The sequence below is a fragment of the Dermacentor albipictus genome, unplaced genomic scaffold (genome assembly GCF_038994185.2).
Source record: "Dermacentor albipictus isolate Rhodes 1998 colony unplaced genomic scaffold, USDA_Dalb.pri_finalv2 scaffold_36, whole genome shotgun sequence".
NCBI lineage: Eukaryota > Metazoa > Arthropoda > Arachnida > Ixodida > Ixodidae > Dermacentor > Dermacentor albipictus.
This window is the reverse complement of record NW_027225590.1, coordinates 923,635-935,775: the sequence shown is the minus strand read 5'-3', so window position 1 is coordinate 935,775 and position 12,141 is coordinate 923,635. Positions and strand designations below refer to the sequence as shown.

Here is a 12,141-nt window from a genome sequence, read left to right as displayed (position 1 = left end):
CCGGCCAGGGAACAAACAAAAAGATGCGCGCACCCTTCCCTCCCAAACCCCCTCCCCCAATGCCAAATTGTGCGGTTGGGACTGACATAACACGCTCGCGCGCGCGCGCCACACACACACACACACACTTAATAGGGCATTTGGGGGTAGTGGGGGCTGTGCACTTGTGGCTGGGCACTGTGTGAATGTGTGGGTAGTGTATTTATTTCCCTGCTGTCAGACAGCGGCACACACTGTTTTTGAGCAGGAGTGAGTCTAGTGGTAGAGACCCTCTTCATCTGTACATACAAGGCCATTGCTGTTCCCATCACCATTCTTTTTTAACCAAGTAGTAGCAAGTGTGTATGTGTGCACACAGTGTCGGCTTTTAAAGCATCCTTCTCCATGGTGAAGGGTGAAAGCTGGTGCTTTCACCCTTCATGTCATGCTGCCATTGAGAGAGCCAGTGTCCTTTGCTGCCCTATTCATTCCCACACTGAAATAGGTCTGTGCACGGTTGGTGCACATCTATAGCCCATGAGTGCAGTGTTCTTCCTCGAGGCCAGCCTTGTGTAAGTGGTGTGCAAGCCATCCCTGGTTTAGTGTGTGTCATTATTTATTTTTTCTCGGCAGGCTTCTGTGGGGCACACACAGTGGGTAAGCATTCGAGGCGCGTAGGGAGGAGCCATCATTGTTCTGGGTGGCCAGCGTTGTCCCCCCACCCCTCCCCCCTGTCCGAACAAAGCAGAGGCCTCGGTGGTGGCTCCTGTTTGAGACAAAGCTGGCCTCCGTGTTGATTGCTGCTATAGCACGTGCACTCTGTGGCTAGTGGTGTGTACGGCCGTGCCCGAAACTGGCTCCTCTCTGCGCAACACCATTGTTTTTGTGCGTGTGTGCGTGCGTGCGTGCGCGTGTGTATGTGTGTATGCGTGCATGTGTGTGTTACCCCCCTCCAGAGTTTGTTTAGCACACATTGTAGTCCTTGGCTGTACATTTAGGGCTTTAAAAAAAATTTTGCAATTCTGTTGTAGAAAGGCCAGAGTGTAGCCACCCTACAGGCTTAAGAGCATTTTTTGTGCCAGTTTGGATGGGTGCTGTTTTTAAAGAATGGCATATTGTGCAATGATTTTATTTTGCTTCTCTGGTCGTAATTGCATTTTATCTCATACTGTGTGTTGTGTACGCATCCTAAATGATGAGCAAGCACTCCTGGGACCTTTTCCTAAATGGTGTACTTTTTATATCTGAAGACTGCGTTGTACAGGTGGGGCCTAGTGCAGGGTATCCACAAATCATTTTGATTTAAATGTCTTTGCATTGTTTTTAGAGCTGTACATTTTTGCGACAGAGCAAATATCATCATCCACAAACCCATGTGCATGCGTGTGTGAGTGGGTTTACACAGTTGTGTTCAATAAAGTGTGGATGGATGAGCCTTTTTTCAGAGAACACTGAATAAAAGATACAACCTGCAGCGTTGTGGTTTTGTTGTTGGCAGTACTTGCTGCTGCAGTACACGCTACACAATGTTGTGTTGTCAACAAGGCTGGCCTGATATACAGAACACTGCACTTGTTTGGGCAAATAGATCTCTTCCCTCCCCCTCCCCTTTTTTTGTGCGTTGAGTGTGTGGTCGAATTCTGATCAAGGGCTGCAAAGGACCTGGCATGAAAGGCAAGTTTTATCGCTTCAAAGGAGTGGCATGCAATGAATCCTTTGACAGCATATAGTGGTCGGTGCCCAAGGGTGCATGAATGAGAAAGAAGCCATTTGAGGTCATCAGAGCAGCCTTTGTAGGCCATTGCGTCTCCAAGTGCTGTGCCAAATGCTCCTTTAGCTGACACAGCCGCAATGGATGCATGCATGTTTACATGCCACACACATTCATATCTCTACGTAGCAGTGAAAGCAAAACCCCGAATGCCTTGCAGAGCAATAGGCCGTGCCAAATATTGAAGGTCTTGCAGGTTTACTAGCAATGTAAAATTTTTGTGCTGACGGTAACTACAAGTGGCATGTGTTTGAGTCCACTGGTGAAATCTGGAATGAAGGTAGTCTCAATGATGGGGTGGGAGAAAGTGGTTGTTATAGCATACATTGTTCAAGTTGTTTCTTGCCCCAACACAAGCAGAGTTCTAAAGCTTAAAAAAAAATTATTGACTTGGAAACAAGCTCCCCTACCCATGCCTACCTTTTGAAGATTGCACCTCTTTGGTTGTCATAAAGTTGACCCATCTAATGTGAAGCATGAAGCATTAGAGTCTTGAGCAAGTTTTGAAACATGCTCCACTAAGCCTCTTCGTTCCATGGAAGGAGGCAGTCAACTGATGAAGGGAGTACGTTTTGTGGGGTTCTCCACCCGTGCTCTTCGGACAAAGGAACGACAGTACACAGTAGTGCAAACAATCACAAGGGCATTTATTGCACCTTTCACAGATCCGTGCCTGCTAGCCGAGTTGCTATCCACAAAACATGCCGATGGGCGCGCGACAAATCTAGAAGTCCGACTCGCCGCGACCGGAAGCGAGCGAATATGTTCGCCCCATGCTGGATCCCAACGCCTGGTCGTTCGCGTGTATGGTCACGCGAGTCATGGCGCGTTCGAAGGCGGCCACGCGAGGCGGTCTCGCAGAAGCATCGGTCGCCGCGCGCGCGCGACGTCCACGCCGCGCGCCGACCCGCCGGGGAAGAGGGTCGCTGCACGCGCGGCACGGCACGTCCGTGCTGCTTGCTGTCTCGAACCCCAAGTGAGCAAGCACCTTCCTTTCGGCGCCCAGGTAACCTCGCCTGTCGGCGGCGTTATTAGCAGCGCAACACCCGCGCTATCTCTCGCACTGCGCTTCAACCACATCGACCGCGCGGGCGTCACGCAGGCCACGCGGCGAAGCGGGAGTACAGGAGACGTGCTATGCAGAAAAAACATCGGGGGACGCGCGAGAGTCGCGCGTCCCCACAGTTTTCAATGCATGTAGCATTGCGATGTCATCCTGGGCTATACTGAGAGATTATTTTCGGGAACAGTTATACAGGCATAATGGGAGCCATCTTGAAAGATTTCCATTCACTTAATCTCGCCTGTTAAGGAGGTGCATTGCCAACACAGAGTACTAAAGACGTGCACTTCACATACTGACATGTACAGCTGGGTCCACTGCTAGAGGGAACGTGCGAGCACATGGCTCGTGCTCCGCGAATTGGCATGCATGGGAAGTGGCGAAAGCCAAGCGCATGTGCTAAATGACGCAGGGGCGGTGCATGCCACGGCTCATCTGCTACCAGCTTGCTGGCGCGTGGCTTTGCTCGAGTGCGGCTGCCCTACCTTGCGATTGCACGTCAAAGCCCTGTGCTTGAGGAGAAACATTTACTACACTGCCAGCAGTGAGACTGAGGAAGCAAATTGCTACTCTTGCTTCTACTGCAGTGGTGTAGAATGCAAATAAGCACCAGTAGAACCAAGTTGTTTGAGAGTATAGCATTTTTGGAGAAGCCAAAAAAATGTCGCTGTGCTTTGTCTTGCGTGAGCGTTCCGCTGATGGCAACACATTCACAACAGTCGGCAACTGCAAATTTTTCACTTTAGTTATTTGCAAATGGTAGCTTTACACTCTGTATCTTCCAGCAATTGGACAGACTGAGCACGACATAGCCAGACATCGCTGAAACATGGTTTCGAAAATCACTGCGGTGTGAGTTTCGTTGAGTCGCTTGCAACAAAATGAGTGTTTTGATCTGTCTTACGATAACATCCAAACGCGAAACTTCCTTAAAAAAAAAATGGGGGGGGGGGGGGGTTGATGTCCCCAACAATGTTCTTAAATCTGGATAATTTCCATGCTTTTGGCATCCAGATGGCTGGCCTGCTGAGTGCAATTTTCTACTTTAAATCGCATTCAGTGTAACTGCGGCTCAAGATGAGTGGTTGCCCAGCCAAAGGGCCACATGCTGGCGATGCAAAGTAGGGGTTTGGCAGTGGACGTCGTACGGCATGCGTCGCCCCAGCACCGTTTTATACATTTGGGTTCTGCCTTTTCTAGTTGATAGCATTGCACGAAGTGTGCGCCACGTGTTGCCTCCAACAATAGACCCACCTGTACAAATAGTGTAATATTTAAGCTGTGCTGTGCTGCAGCAATACCAAGGGGAGGGGGCTTGGCGCCCCCTTGCCTAATGTCGTGGACGATGCCAGCCATTGGGTGGCACCATTGGAAGGAGGCAGTCACCAGCTGTGGTGACTGCCTCCAGCTGTGGTGACTCGCCACAGCTGTTGTGTGGTAGCTGTAGCAGACAATGGCAAAGCTCTGTGCAAAGGACAGCCTGTAGCTGATAGGTAGAATACCTACTCGTTGTGGGGACTAAATGAGGTCTAGGTGCTTTATTTTTAGCACCAGTCCGATTGGCACTGTTTCATTTAAACAGTTGTGTATGGGTCTTGATATAGGAATTTTCTATAGACTAGTTAACTGCATTTGTGCTTTCTCTGTTACCTGTCTTTGACACTCAGCCGAAGTACATGAATGGAAACTAAAAACCTATTCCAGGACATGTTTTTATGCCAGTGTGCTCAATGTACGGACATTTAAAATTGGCATTGAAGAGGCGTGCTTAGTAGCCATGCCCGTGCTAACGTGGATGCAATGTGCTGTGCTTCCCAGATGCATGCTCTTGCCTTGCTACTCCTTTTCAATGACTTACATAGGATAGCTTTGCATCACTCGCAATTTAGCATTCGTGTTTGTAGTCTATACCCGTGTTGCTGTGCCTAAAGCTGGTATAGCTATGCATCTACTGCCATTTTTAGAAATGCATTTTGCAGCAGTGGGATCTGCCCATGAGTCTTTGATCACATAACACAGTATAATTTTGCCAATTATTGTTCGTTCTAGCTTTTTCCAGCTCCTAAGGTCTGTGCAGGGTCACGGGGTGTATCCATAAATTGTAAATGGAACAGACGTGTGTTCACGTGTGCATGGCTTGTGTGAAGGCAGCGAGCCTCTGGGTTGTGTAGCAGATGACTCTGGTTTAACAGAAAAATGGCTTCAGTTTCATTTAAACAAAGGAGAGGAGCGTTGCTGAGAATTCAGTGATCACCCGAGTATTCATATATTACTGTGGGTAATAAAGGGAAAATGACATCCACCCAATCGTAGCAGTTGCTACAAAGGAAACCCATAAGGGTTTCTCGAAAGAAAAGCCTTGTGGTTGAAAAATTCTTCCTGGCCCGGTACTCGAACCCGAGACCACTGCCTTTCCAGGGAAGCCACTCTGCCATCTGAGCTAACCAGGCAGCACCTTCTCTCCACCTTGCGAGTTTCTGCAGGGCTGTCACGTCGTATTGCTGTGGCGAAAAGAAAAAAAAAAGTGTGCTCTTCTAATATTGTAGCATCTTTTGCACAGGGTTATGTTCATGTGTGGAAGGATTTCCAATAACCCTGCACAGTCCCATTGTTAAAAATATTTCAACTCCATCTCTTGCTGCCTGGTCCAAAACAGTAATGTGCACTAGCACAGTAATAGCCTTTGCCACAAACTTAATATTTTTAACTGCCTCCTAGCAGCGGGTAACAAGGGCATCATTTGACGTATTATTCCTCGGTGCAACCGAAGTGGTTCCAGCGCAAGATCGACTACAAGATCTTGCGTACTGCATAGTGCTTTCTTCCTTGTCGGGGATCATCACTCATGATGAGAACACCGTTGTAACTTCGACATTGTTATTTTCATAAGCTTTCCTGAAACTGCGTGATGGATTGGATTTTCTTCATTACTTAAAGCATCACATTTTGACCTGTTTGTAGGGCTTTTCCTGTTCTATACACCATGGAGGTGTTCATAAAAAAGATGGGTTTCGTTTAACGCAAGTTTGCCAACACATTGCCTATGGTTGGCTAACCAAAGTTCAGTTCGTGCCGGTGTTCAGTTAATCTGGCATTCCGTTCAAGTGAGTTTCATTTATCCGGAGTCCAGTGTAATGCCAGATTGGTTGTTCGTGGCATCCTCTGTAGGTGCTCCTGGGGTATAGGGCAGTGCAGTTTTATTGATCTATCTGAAAGGAAATATTTGCGAATATAGTCATTAAAAGATCTCAAGCGTGTTGTCTGTTTTGAAGGAACCTTTAACCTCTTTAGCCTGTTGTCGTGATTTTACTACAGCTGATAAATCCAAACTGGACATTTAAGTGAAGGATGTCCTCATTATGACATGTGTAGTCCAGCAAAAACGCTTTGTGCATAGTGCTTCCGACGAGGGTGAACGCTGCAAGAGACGTGCATAAATTGAAGTGGCCATTTCTGCAATACTGACTGCCATAGGATGCGAGAGCATTCACTCAAGTTTTTGTTCAATCCAAAAACATTTGAATATTAAGGCACGGTTTTGTGCTACATGTCCATCTCAGTTTTCTTTATACGAGTGCAAGTAGGCAAAGTATCAGCTAGAATGCACTTTGTCATATGCTTTTGCGTTGTAGCTTGAATATGAAATGCGGTAGTACAGTCGCTATCGCTGGGTATTCACTAAATGCGTTTGGAATTCCTTAAAAAAGAAGCAGAAACATTTAAATGGATTTCCTCTAGATTACTTTTTCAACAGAGGCGCACACATGAATATGGTTTGATGTAATTAGACAAGTAATTATGCAAATTATATTGACTTTTAAACAAAAAAGCCATGCATTGGTCCAAATGGAAGATCTGAAGCAAAACTGAACTGTCAAAGAGTGCAGCTGTCGTGCCCTTAATAGTCGTTTTTGGTTAGCAGTGGAACTGGTGATGTTGGAAGTGCAAGACTTCCTTCCCTTTCCTGACCCTTCTTTCACTTGCTATGCCTGTCATTGCACTGCTAACCGAAGATGCAACATTATCAATATGCCTATTCCACACTTCTTGGACGCCCATCCATGGATGGTTGATAATAGCATGGGGCCTGCTGTGTTCCAAGAGGTAATGACAGCTCAGAGGATGGAGGCATTCTGCTGAGAGATCCAGCTTAGGTATTGGAGAGTTGTAAGCACAGCTTACTAGCTAAACACGAGGTCACTGGATCGAAGTCCAGCAGTGGCCGTATTTCGATCGGGGCGAAATGCGAAAATGCCTGCGTCTTCCCGTGCATTGGGGGCATGTTAAAAATCCCCTGGTGGTCAAAATTAATCGGGAGTCCTCCACTACAGTGGGCCTCATAATCAAATTGTGATTTTGGCACATAAAAACCCGGAATTCATTATGCCCCTAGTGTGCATGCGCAGTGCTTAGGTGGCCTCCAGTAAGTTTGCTGGACTGACTCCTACTGGTTACAGTGACTGCATAAGAGCATGGCAGTGCTCAGGCTTTGATCTTAATTTGTCGGTGTTTTGTGACTGCAAGAAATAAAAATCTGCTTTCGCTTAGTCTGTTTCTCGCTCCGACAAGGAGTGATGTTTACAGTAGAACCTCGATTCTCTTTCATACGATATCTGGCGACAATGTTCGTGATTGAGAACAGGAAGCATGATCCAGTACACTGAGGCTTTTTTTTTTTTTTTACTGAATAATATGTTCTTCGAAAATGGGATTTTTCGGTCCCAATGGTCAGATCACCAAACTGTGATTGCTTGATATGTCTGGCCGCTAGATCCGATGTGAACAAGAAAAAGCGCTGGCGCGCACGATCGGCAGCAGTAGCCGCCCGCTGTGGCAGCTTTGGAGTGCTTGCGTGTCATGTAAATACGGTGGTGCGCACTCTGTTTTCTCTTCCAGTACCTGCAAATCTCTTTGGGAGTTTCCCTGCTCCATGGTCGTCACATTCACAGCTATTGGGATAAGCATCTTTACCTATCTGTTTGAGAGAGTGTGTGGCGTAGTGTTGGTAGAAGCGTCCCGCTGTTTCTTGCGCCATTTTTGAGGGGGACCGGTTTGAGGATGCATAGCTTGCTGAAATGAAAGCAGCGCTCAGTCATCACATTGACTGAACAAGCCGCCCTCATGCACAGCCAGGAATGGCAGAGGCACCAAGACACTTTTAGTGCACAGCTGCGGCGATTCCTTGACCCTCAAGTTTCACTTACTAGCAGTTGTCAGCCTCCACCTGAAGAGAAAGCCCATTAATATTGCCTGTGAGCTTTGACTGCCAGCATCAACATGAGCACCCTGCTCTGCCAGCAATCTAGGCTCTGGCCGTGTGACGTTGGTGGTCACGTAATCTTTTGTGGCTGTGAGGCGAATAGCGTTGATGCATGCCATCTTTCCCTACGGTAAATGTTGGAGGTGACACTAATGAGTGCGCTCGGCAGCAGCGCGCATTTGTGGCCCACGAATTGTGTATCAGAAATCACAAGTGGGTGGGGCAGCTTCATCATCATCATCATCATCAGCCTGGTTACGCCCACTGCAGGGCAAAGGCCTCTCCCATACTTCTCCAACAACCCCGGTCATGTACTAATTGTGGCCATGCCGCCCCTGCAAACTTGTTAATCTCATCCGCCCACCTAACTTTCTGCCGCCCCCTGCTACGCTTCCCTTCCCTTGGGATCCACTCCGTAACCCTTAATGACCATCGGTTATCTTCCCTCCTCATTACATGTCCTGCCCATGCCCATTTCTTTTTCTTGATTTCAACTAAGATGTCATTGACTCGCGTTTGTTCCCTCACCCAATCTGCTCTTTTCTTATCCCTTAACGTTACAACTATCATTCTTCTTTCCATAGCTCGTTGCGTCGTCCTCAATTTGAGTAGAACCCTTTTCGTAAGCCTCCAGGTTTCTGCCCCATAGGTGAGTACTGGTAAGACACGGCTATGATATACTTTTCTCTTGAGGTATAATGGCAACCTGCTGTTCATGATCTGGGAATGCCTGCCAAACGCACCCCAGCCCATTCTTATTCTTCTGATTATTTCCGTCTCATTATCCGGATCCGCCGTCACTATCTGCCCTAAGTAGATGTATTCCCTTACTACTTCCAGTGCCTCGCTGCCTATTGTAAATTGCTGCTCTCTTCCGAGACTGTTAAGCATTACTTTAGTTTTCTGCAGATTAATTTTTAGACCCATTCTTCTGCTTTGCCTCTCCAGGTCAGTGAGCATGCATTGCAATTGGTCCCCTGAGTTACTAAGCAAGGCGATATCATCAGCGAATTGCAAGTTGCTAAGGTATTCTCCATAAACTTTTATCCCCAATTCTTCTCACTCCAGGCCTCTGAATACCTCTTGTAAACATGCTCTGAATAGCATTGGAGAGATCGTATCTCCCTGCCTGACGCCTTTCTTTATTGGGATTTTGTTGCTTTCTTTGTGGAGGACTACGGTGGCTGTGGAGCCGCTATAGATATATTCCAGTATCTTTACATATGTCCCATCTACACCCTGATCCCGTAATGCCTTCATGACTGCTGAGGTTTCGACAGAATCAAACGCTTTCTCGTAATCAATGAAAGCTATATATAAGGGTCGGTTATATTCCGCACATTTCTCTATCACCTGATTGATAGTGTGAATATGATCTATTGTTGAGTAGCCTTTACGGAATCCTGCCTGGTCCTTTGCTTGACAGAAGTCTAAGGTGTTCCTGATTCTATTTGCGATTACCTTAGTAAATAGTTTGTAGGCAACGGACAGTAAGCTCATCGGTCTAATATTTTTCGAGTCTTTGGCGTCCCCTTTCTTATGGATTAGGATTATGTTAGCGTTCTTCCAAGATTCCGGTACGCTCGAGGTCATGAGGCATTGTGTATACAGGGTGGCCAGTTTCTCTAGAATAATCTGTCCACCATCCTTCAACAAATCTGCTGTTACCTGATCCTCCCCAGCTGCCTTCCCCCTTTGCATATCTCCCAAGGCTTTCTTTACTTCTTCCGGCGTTACCTTTGGGATTTCGAATTCCTCTACACTATTTTCTCTTCCATTATCGTCGTGGGTGCCACTGGTACTGTATAAATCTCTATAGAACTCCTCAGCCACTTGAACTATCTCATCCATATTAGTTATGATACTGCCGGCTTTGTCTCTTAACGCATACATCTGATTCTTGCCAATTCCTAGTTTCTTCTTCACTGTTTTTAGGCTTGCTCCGTTCCTGAGAGCATGTTCAATTCTATCCATATCATACTTCCTTATGTCAGCTGTCTTACGCTTGTTGATCAACTTCGAAAGTTCTGCCAGTTCTATTCTAGCTGTAGGGTTAGAGGCTTTCATACATTGGCGTTTCTTGATCAGATCTTTCGTCTCCTGCGATAGTTTGCTGGTATCCTGCCTAATGGAGTTACCACCGACTTCCATTGCACACTCCTTAATGATGCCCACAAGATCGTCGTTCATTGCTTCAACAGTTCAATGGCAATGGGGCAGCTTCAATGTGTGCCCATTTGGCACATGATCTGCTGAATTCTGGTGATGCACTGTAGTTGAGATGATAAACGTTAAGGAGTGCTTGTTTTCGGACAAGCACACCCGCACGGTTCCTGGTCCTGGTGTTTGTCACGCCAGTGATGGCAAATGCTCGTGATCATTGAGTGCACTCTGTTGGTGTCTCTTTAGGTGCATTACACCACGCTTTAGTTAGTAAGAGTTTATTTACTGCAACTTACACTGCCCATAGAACTATGAGACTTACTTTGTGTTTTAATCAAATACTTTGCTGTCTTTATCAATGCTTCGCCTTCTGGGCAAAACTGCGTCATTTTTTAGGTACTTGGGGTCGTACGTTTTTCTGGATGGCACAGTTTTTCTCTCATTCTATTACAAAATGTATGTATGAGGTTTTACTGTATTACTGAAATAAGTAGTTTGTTTTGGCACTGCTCGGCCTACACTTTGCTTCATATGTAGCAGGCAACATTGCGCAACCTTTTACTGAAATAGTGTGGTCATAGATTTCTCACTCTGCGCATTTCGTCGATGCTTTCTACGGAATCGCTACTACATAAATTGAAACGTGTCAGATGCAAGGTTACATCAAATTGGCTATTGTGCCCCTTTGTGCTCCTGCCCAGTGGCGTTGCGCTGCTCAGTTTGCTGGTTCAGTCCTGCATTTGATCATGGAGTTGGTTGAAATTGATCCATATTGTGGTTTTGGGATGTACAACCCCAGAACCACATACATGCAATGTTATGGTCGCGAGTGCCAGTCGTGACTGCTGGTTGCACGCTGCGCTCATTTGGCCTTCTAATAAATATGTAGCATTGGTATGGAACAGTTATTTACCAATTGAGCAGCCTGTCATGATTGAAGAGATGATGAGGAGGACAACATCACCTGGCACAGATTGTTCATTCTTGGCAGGGCTACATGCTTATGTGCTTGTCAATACAGTCAAACCCACTGATAACGATACCGGTTTTAACAATATATCAGTTATAACAATAAAAAGCTGCTGCACCATCAACTTTTGTATGTTTTCTATGGTGAAATAAGCCGTTTACTGCAGTGTCCCCATGCTGAATTATCGGTTCTAACGATAAAGTCTGACTGCCGGGTGTCCGTGCCGAAAGGTAATAAAATGCGATAGCCTTGAAAAAAAGAAAAGGAAAAAGTTAAAGCGAAATACAAGCCGCTGCATGATCGTCCACCACCCCAACTTCCACCGCACGCTTCTCTCCATGAGAGATGTACGCCACCATCGCATGCATCTCTCCAGTCGTCCTTCCACCCCACTGAACAAGAATGGGCTACACCCAAAGCTCTGTGCTGTACCACCCTTCGAGACACGAACGGAGCGTGCCAACTGCACCGACAACGCTGCCTACTCTGCTCCCAGATTGCTTGCGGGGCCTTCACAGTTGGTTCTTTATTCTATGGCCCTCATTATGTGCAATTCTGCTAACGGATTAAGTTGTTTCTGCTTGTCTGTTCGTTGCGTCGAAGTTGTTCCTGGCCACACTGTTTCGCAGCCTCGTTTGACTCGCCGCCGAAATGGAATATGGCTGATCTGTCCGCTAATCATCGGCAATGCACGACGTTGCCGGTGACAAAAAGCGCACTGCTATAGATTTGGAAACAAAGTGCATCTAACCAATGAGGCGATCGTCGTAAACAGGCTTGCATCGGATAGCGACAGCGATGACTATGACGGCAGTGCTGACGTGGTAGGGCAGGCTCCCTCAACATTGTCCCCACGGAAGGGCCTGTATACGATTCAGTTCTCATGGGCTTGTTTTGGTGAGGGCCCTTCTGCTTCACTATGTGGAGCGCCTGGA

The 12,141-nt window shown here is 46.8% G+C and overlaps 1 protein-coding gene across 13 annotated transcripts in view; it reads left to right on the top strand.

Moving 5' to 3' along the window:
* LOC139052803 (bromodomain-containing protein 3-like) overlaps positions 1-12,141 on the top strand; it is a 253,023-nt gene that overhangs the window by 161,737 nt on the left and 79,145 nt on the right. The gene's annotated exons all lie outside the window — the stretch shown is intronic.